The 9,342-nt window shown below is 37.9% G+C and overlaps 1 protein-coding gene across 1 annotated transcript in view; it reads right to left on the reverse strand.

Moving 5' to 3' along the window:
• The window catches only part of LOC129774667 (sodium-dependent phosphate transporter 2), a 101,588-nt gene extending 97,277 nt beyond the window's left edge, over positions 1-4,311 (reverse strand). Inside the window, exon 1 of the mRNA XM_055778497.1 lies at positions 3,761-4,311. The gene's annotated coding sequence lies outside the window, so the exon portion shown is untranslated. The remainder of the gene's footprint in view (positions 1-3,760) is intronic.
• Positions 4,312-9,342: the final 5,031 nt, after the last annotated feature.

The following is a 9,342-nucleotide window of genomic DNA, read 5'->3' on the forward strand; positions in this document are numbered from 1 at the left end:
TCGTATCCAATATTGGATGCGCGCGCTACAGAAAATGTTTCGCACCGCGAAAATCATATAATTTTCAATCGATTATTGCTCAGTTCATTCGCCTCTAGTTTGCCTTCCAAATTGCCATCGTAAACCATACCTTCTCCCGATTTCAATCACGGATAAAAAGCATACTTAAGCGATACTCTGGTGGTGAAAAGCATTCATTTTTCGTGAGGACATCGACAAGACAACATCGTTACTGAATGAGCTGAAATAGCTGGACGGCGAGGAATCGAGGGATTCTTTACCTGGCCTGACCTGAACTGAAACGCATTCAGTTTGTTTGGAACTGTGAGGGAGCGCAGAAAAGCCGATCCATCAGAAGGAGAAGAGAAGGCGACTAAGAGAGTATCAGCTTTGAAAAACATCGGAGGCATCGGAGCAGCCGCCACACACACACACATACACGCGCGGAACTATTTTCGTTTGGTTGCCATCCAGCGTCGAGAAGGTTCCGGAAAGATGTTATCGTTGCTGAAAAATAAACTGCCAGTTCCCCTGGGAATTGAAAAAAACATTCAAGCGAAAGAGTTTATTTTAATGTTTTCTAACCAAATACATTTGGTTTTGTGATTTTTCAATCAAGTGCAATGAGCAGGTGGTTATCGAGTTAGCATTAACCACTGGTGGGCTTCGAGTATCGAGGAGAATCTGGAAAGAGGTTATCGTTGCTGAAAAATAATCTGCCAGTTCCCTTGGAATTGAAAATTACATTCAAGCGAAAGAGTTTATTATGTTTTGTATCCATATAATACTGCGACCAAATACATTTGGTTTTGTGATTTTTCAATCAAGTGCGATCAACGTAAGACCACGTCTTTCGGCATTTTAATAGAGGTGCATAGAATCTTAAGAAGGAATTTCCGATGTTTACTCAACAATTGCTCAAACGAGAAATGGGTGTTGTGAGAAAGGATGAGCGAACGAAAAAATTATGTAGACTGATTTGATGCAACAGATATTTTGTCTATTGGAAATGGAATACAAATCATATCACAATACAACCCACTTCCATTTTTTTGTGATTTTTTTTATTTTTTAGTAATACATTTATCGGGCAAATCATGATCAGAGGTGGACAATACATGATCATAATTTCGCTTTGAAGAAAATCGTTAAAAAGCATAACAATTTGGATAATTTGAACGCTTTAAGGTATTATTAGCAGCTAGAGATTTGGGGCTTTTCAACAAACCTTTCTTGATTATATGTGATTTTAATTAAGAAAAATCTAGTTGAATTCACCAGTTGCGTGAAAACACTCTAAATCGAACAAATCAAATCATTTACCCTATCTTTATGTTAATGTGGATACGGATAGGATCATTGTTTTTTTTGCAGTTTTTGTCTATTTATAATGTTCGACTAATAGAAATTCCTACCTGCAGAGTCAGCTATTCGCTTTGATTTTTGTTTTATAATACTGATCTCTTAATTTGGTTAATTTGGTTAGAAATATTATCAATCTTTATATATAAAATTTTCCCACGTACGCGTAAAATATCATCACGGGAGAACGGCTGATCAGATCTACGCCATCCATATATTTTGCGAGTTTATCTTCACCCAAATTGCAATCATAGATTACTTTGGAAAATAATTAAGATTGTTAGAAAAATTCGAAAAAATTGACTATGCATATCTTTATATATAAGGAGGCGATCTGGCGAAGTGGTAACATCCATACCTCTCACGCTGAAGGTCACGAGTTCAATTCTCACTCCCGACATTCTTCCAAAAATGGAAATAAAAGTGACAAACCAGCCAAAAATGTTGAAAGTCACTATAATATAGGTAAAAAAATAATCTTTATATATAAAACAAGGATTTTCCCACGTACGTGTAAAATATCATCACGAGAGAACGGATAATCAGATCTAGGCCATCCATATATTTTGCGAGCTTATCTTCACCCAAATTACAATGTTAGATAACCTGCTGCTTTTGCTTTTGTATTATTGGAATCGTGATCCAATTCGGATTCTGATTGAAGAGTATATTCGAGTAGACGGCATTAAGCTTTCATTGGGAGGCGAAAATAATGGTGGATATTCAGGTGGAATAAACCTGCTTTCAAAATCAAAATTATGAATGAAAATTTATTTTAACGTATCGAATATTTATTTTATTTGATGAAATGAGGTTTTTCCGATATCGCAGAAGCATATTGAACGAAAATGCATCGACAAATGGTTAAGTGAGTGTCAGAACTACATGTGTTAGGTAATCAAACAATATTAAGTAAAAATTTTCATTCAAACTTTTATATTTTTACACTGCACTTGGCCCTTCTGATCTGATAGAGAATAATTTACCTCCCAAGCATTAATATCGCCACCAGACGTCGACACTGTACATTTGTCGTCGCAAATATAAACAAATCAGACTATATAACGCATACCAACTAACCGCCGCATTCGTGAATCTGAAAACGTTTTTTTTATTACAGTCAGTTTGGCACTGACTCAGTTTTAAAAAGGAATTCGCCATTAGTGAACCCTGATTCTTATCTTCTCCCACTAACAATTATCTCTTTAACGATAATCGCTAGGAAACCACGCTATAAAGGCGACCCTTCTGGCGACGAAGATCATACTAACATTCCTTCCCTTCCCCTGGTAACTGTAAGAATGTGGCCGGCGTCGTTATTGATTATTTAAAGCACAAATCACGGAAAATTGCAAAATGCGAATGGTTTGCTACTGCCAAGCGTCATTTAGTGTGTCCTTTGTGCATTTGGTTCTTGGTTCAGGTCAATCACGGAGAGCAACTACGAAGTGTACAGTCTATCCACGTTCAAGCTCGAGATGTTGGTATCAAAACTCGGTGTGGGAAATGTATTTTACGTAGGAACTTACCTCCTTGATGGAGGATGTATAGTAGCTGGGTCCCTCGCCCCAGTCGATGCCATCCATGTTCGGAAAAGGCACTGCAATACATTTTTATTACACGCTAATTTTCGCACCTGGGACTTTCCTTACACCCTAGAAGCATACCAACATAGACAATTACCCTTGATACCCAGGTGATCCAGTTACAAATTTCCCGGCAATGAACAGGAAGCCCAACCGTATGTATTCCATTTTTCCAATAGAAGAATGTTGAATGAATTTTCAGTTCGTGTGTAGCTGACAGTTTCAGACGTATCAACGGGTTAGTGACCAACCGTATGGTAATGGGCCTTTTCTTGTAGGGTAATCCCTTCCCAGTCGTTTAACGGAGGCAATTTGCACTGCATGTTGCATATTGATGCCGCAAGTGTACATATTTATTTGAATAAACTCTCATATGTTACTATTGGACAGCACAAAACATCAAGAATGTTCAACCATTATGGCATCGCGAAGCATGTGTTTCTAGAATATTACAAAATCAACCGTATGGATGTTTGTACACGATGAATGCGGGAAAAGAGTGGTATAATACTAACAGTAAATAGCATAAAACCGTAAATCATCATTTTATAGACATCCTTTAGCTACCTAAAAGAGAAACGTATATGAGAATCCGTTTGACAGCGCTGGCTCTGGCAGTGTGCGTATTTTATATCCAATACTTATTGCATAACCTAAATCGACGAATCCCACGAAAATCCTTCTGAAATTTAATAAATCCTATTGCATCGATACGCGTTACATATGTTTCGAATTTGAACATGGATTCAGCATACTTTACATTTGGTTGCATTTCTATGAAAACCTATGCAGAAAACGTAAATTTTACTTACTTGAGCACTAATAAGAAGGTGATTCACTTCGCTCCTCAGATCTACACCCAACGTGTTTTCGACAATTAATGCTTTCGGATTCACACTGGCGTTGATTTAGTGATTAAATCGTGTCTGATTGAATTAAGTGAATCCACTAATAGAAGCCAGCAATCAGTAGTTTTCCGGGTGAAACGAGATTCGATTCAACACAAAACCGTCCGATGACTTTCATAGACGAATATCGATCTCTTCTATCACCACCTACTAGCCTTCCGTTTCGTCAGCCCTTTGATCTTCTTCCAAACACACCTTTTCACGCACCTCAAAATAAATTGATTCAACCGCACACAATAGCAAGGATTCAAGCCAGAGGTCGTAGGGAACACACATGGACCGTTTTCCTGCAATCGGCCACAAATATGTAACTACTCCAGAAATCACTCGCTGAGCCACATTCAAAAACGCACGCACCACAAGAAGAGCCAAAAAAGCGAAATACACGCGATTTTTTTCGGTCACAACGATGACTGCGGTCGAACAACACAAGAAAAGGACGAGCGATCAGTCTGGCAAGCGGCGACGACAGCTGAATCGCGTCACAAGCTTTTGTTTTTTTTTTGCATAAAAACACTGGTAGTGCTATCTTTTTCGCACACGGTTTGTGCAACATGCTCCCAGCAATTTCCTCATTTTCCCGGTCATGCTGGTCATGTGCGCTCTCGCTCTAACGTACTATTGTTGCATGTCGTAAATTGCCGCGCATGAACCTTATTTGACGTTTGTTATTGAGAATGTGTGCGTTGGTGATGTACAACCAAAGTATTTTGTCAATTCTTTAGGCGGGCTAGAATTTTTGTATTAAGGGGGCGTTCTAGTGTAGAGGCACGAATTTCAGACGTTTTTTCGAGCCGAAAAAATAAAACAAGGAATATTTTTACTATGAATTATATTATTATTTGTTTGTCTATCTTTTGACAATAAAACAAAAATTATTCATAATTAGAAGAGTTACAAGCTAACAAAGTGAGAAGGTTAAAAAAAAGATGTGCCATGTCGTGCACGATTTCAGCCCTTCTGGTTATCTGAAACAAAGAAATTGAACAGATTCTGAATCAGTAAAGATGCCGCTATCGCATGAACCTCGAACAAGTCAAACACATGTTTAATTCGCACAAATATGATCTGCTTTGGTGCTTCCGGGGCCGAGTGATCAGTCACATATGCTGGAGGTTCGGGTTCGATTCCTTTTCTGGACGGGGATTTATCATCAAAGATTTTTTTGCTACTTGAATCGTGGTCACGCGTATTCTAGAGCTTACCATTCAGAATGCATTCAAGGCGTGTTATTTGGCATAAGAAATCTTAACTAAGTACTACTAACTTAAATGACGCAAGTAATACTTATGGTGAAACAGCGTAAGTGATTGTGCCATTCAAGAATGATCTGCTTTGGAGTGTTTTTTCTCAATGAGCGTAAAAACTCTTATCAACTTTTTTTGAAATAACAAATAAAACCCACTCCTCTCGATGCCACTGCATACAGGTCTCCTGCACTATTCCTTTCTCCAAACCAAGGCGCTTCTATCAATGTATAACAGGTGAAGCAACATTATCACTTCATTAAGAAGGGGATTACGGTTTGTGGAGCGGGGGTTGTTTGTTTTGTTATTGCTAGGATACGCCATATTTGCATTTTCACATGCGAGAGTAGTGGAATGAGAACGAAATTCTACAAAATCACCCCTTCTTTTTCATAAAATTCGCGAAAGCGGAACATAGTAGGCATCGTTCGAAAAAGCGTCGTAGCAGTTTGTAGACAGCCGCCGGCAGCGATCTGATGCCGTTTGTAAACAATACCGACAGCAATTCCAATATGGCTGAAAGTGCATTTAATATGATTGTTTCACCTGGTATATATAGAGGTGCCTTGCTCCAAACCTAGTAGATCTAGTACAAGATGTGAGGAATAAAGTGTGACCGTGTCGTCAATAAGTGCGCGAGGGGAAACGGTATAAATATACAGAGCAAGGCGCCTATAAGTATATGAAGCCGTTTCGTCACTAAGTTGGTTCTATAATTCATTAATTACTTTGATAATTCATTAATTACTTTGATAATTATTCATATTTAAATTTTTGATTATTCGATACAAAATTTTCATTATTCGAAAATAAAATTGCAGATATTCGATTATTTGCATCTATCGAACGATTAACCGACGTCTCTAACTGCAAAACGCGGAAAAATAATCCCTCTTCTCTGATCGGATAACTGTCCATTTTACAATGCAATTGAAGTATTTTTAAAATTGATTGATATATTTTTTTAAGAGAGTGATAATACGTTACTATTGAGTGCTGTTCAACTTAAATGACTGCGCGAAATTATTTCCAAAATACTATTATACTTTTGGCGGTAAATATAACTCATCGGTTATGCATTAAAAAACTACAAAAATAATAAACGTATTTTATCCATAAAAAAAATCCGTGCAAGAAAATCAGTACTGAAATAAGTGATTATCATCGTTGGTATCAGTTATTTTCGATACTAAATTTTGAATTCGTTTTTTTAGCACTTTGAATTCTTGTATCTGTATATGTACGAAGCTCTCATAACGAGGGAGTCAGTATCGCTAGATGACAAAATACTCTCGATAATATTATTGTAGAGTATGTTGTGTCGCTCGAAGTTGGTTTCCTTCCGAGAGTGACACAGCTCGGAACAGGTGTTTTTTTTATCTGTATTATAGTGACTTTCAACTCATTTGGCTGGTTCGTCACTTTAACTTCCATTTTTGGAAGAATGTCGGGAGTGAGAATTGAACTGGTGACCTTTAGCGTGAGAGGCATGGATGATACGACTACGCCAGATCGCCTCCACAGAAACAGGTGAAAATATCGATCTGGGTAAGCTTTGAGCGCATATCTCCCGGTTGCACAACGATGTAATTCGTCCTGGTTTCCACGAAGCGTATAGCGCAGTGTAGTGCGAGTGTATTGCTCTCAACTGTTCGATGAAATTGTATATTTCCTGAGCGGTTGGCGCTCCTGTTTTGTCTTCTTGTACGAAATACAGTTTTTTTTGCACACTATTTTTCACAACATATGTGATGTAATCACAACGGAATATTTACTTTCACGCCATTTTGATGACAACTTGGTATTTATTCTCAAATCGTGTAATGTGTATAGCTTCTTAGTCTTTCTGTGTTCTTTAATTCTATTCTATGTATGACATCGGTCAAATCCGGAGTCTGTTCGACTGTCTATCACACATCCCATCTCTTTTGTACATCGGGATCGATGAATGTTGTGTACGAAATTAACGAATGTGATCATGTCCTGGCTCCGGAACTGCAAATTACGAAAACCTGAACAAAAAACTTGTTCAGAATGTCATCCGTCTTCTGGAAAGCTATAAAAATTATTATTACAAAAAAAACAGGAAAATTATTGTAGTACAACCATAAAATTCCATATCGAACCTTTTTTCTCAGAACACTGTTTCTCCCACCCGGATGTCGTCTTTAGAGAACCCCTATTGAACTGACAGGAGCCAACATATCGAGTATACCACTGACATTTCCCCTTCGTTTTCACATGAATTGGGTATCCCACTGATAGTTCTGCTTGAGATTTTGCTACCGATTCTAGCATCAATCATAGCACCCGGATGGTTTCACCATTTTATGTATTTATGGTTTGTTTTTAATTTGAGTTTTGACATTTGGAGCAAACTTGAAGGGATGATCCAAGGTATTGCCAAGATGGCCACCTCTTTGTAGCCAGCATAGATAGTCATGAGCATATAAATCATAAAAATTGAAGTGCTCCGCGCAATTCTCCAGCAGTAATTTTAATTGCAACAATCCAATTAATTAAATATTAGCATATATGACTCAAAACATTGAACAATACGTGATCCCTCTAAGCGCGAGCCCTGTTTTTTGCTGCCTACGCTCAATTTTCATTGGTTGGGATAGTTGCCAGAGCCCCGGTGTGATCAGTATGTGTTTTCCATGAATTCAACCACCCCAACCACGAGACGATTTAAACTGGTAGCTGAAATGACCTCAGAATCCAACAGTCAAGTAAATTCACAATATATTAAACGATAACTTCAGTATTAGAACCGCACAGTGAAAAAGACATTCAAAACAAATCCTGTGAGTCAGTCGAATTGTTTTTGTTTTGGTTTCCCACTTTGACGTTTGATTACTTCGCTAGTGCTGCTGACAACGCTGACAACGATAGTGGCGCTTTTATTTTTAGCTTACCGAATTTGTTTGGATGAATATGCAACTTTGACCGGCTATAATAGCGATTATGTTGAAATTGAATTGCGATCTAATATGAATATATTCATGAATTGTCAAAGCGCCAAATACGACTTTTGCCATACTCATATACGATTTATTACAGAAATGGAAAAAAAACAAATAGCGCAAAATATTTTCGTGAAATGTTTATTATAGCCTCACGAATCACCATTTTTATATATGAGTATTTATGTTTGTAGAAATAATAATTGTTTGATTGATTTGTATTGGGAGTGGAATATGAATATTTAAAATGGCACAGATTGATGTTTGGTGAAAACTGCTCCGATGTGGGTTCGAACTCCGGTCGTCTGGATTATCATCCACCAGCTATCCCACACGGCTATCTGAAATTTCATTCAACAGCGGTTAAAACTTTCGAGTGCATCAGCATTTCATTGACATTTCAATATGATGTAATATGTTCTTTATTAGGATCTAATATGATTTACTGTTTCATGATTTTCTTCAGCATGCAACACGATTTACTACAGTACTGAATCGATTTAAATTATACGCATATGATGCGGATGAAATATATTTTACGACAATGTACAATGTATAATAAACATCATAAAATTGATGTTTATTATACCGATATGCGACTTAATTTGATAATGGTATATAAAATCGAGTGTTTATATTTTATGTGATTTCAAATATACACGATACATACTTTGATTGATATTATATGCGATTATGATTTATTCGGATTTCTTGTAAGACTTGGCACATGCAAAATTATACGTTTTAGGCTAGGCGCAAATTGAGAAGCGTATAGCGCTCGTAAGCGAACGCGAGACTACCAACACGACTCATACGTGCCACAAACGTAGCGTGGTGGAGCGCATATTGAGTCGCAGTTTGGTGTAAATAACATGCCACTCGCATACAATGACTGATTAACACAGAGTTGCGCGATATATTTATTTACTAACACAATCACCCGACCAGTACAGCCATACAGTGTCAAACCCACGGCGCTATATGATTGTTCACCAACACAACTACCACAACCGGCATGACCAGCACGAGAAACTGTGGTTCAGCCACAGCGTCGCGCGAGTCGTGTCTCACGAGCGCTCCACCATCTCGCGTCATCTGGCCAATTCGCGCCCTTCTATCTGTTTTCATTAGCCACAAAAACAGGCGCTATATCGCGCCAAGTTACTCGCGCTATATGCGTCTCAATTTGCGCCTTGCCTTAATGTTTGCTGGGACGTGCGTAACTCAGTTGAATAAACTTAGAACCATTCGATGTCTATTTTAGTATGAACGC

The sequence above is a fragment of the Toxorhynchites rutilus genome, chromosome 3 (genome assembly GCF_029784135.1).
Source record: "Toxorhynchites rutilus septentrionalis strain SRP chromosome 3, ASM2978413v1, whole genome shotgun sequence".
In the NCBI taxonomy this organism is placed as follows: Eukaryota; Metazoa; Arthropoda; class Insecta; order Diptera; family Culicidae; genus Toxorhynchites; species Toxorhynchites rutilus.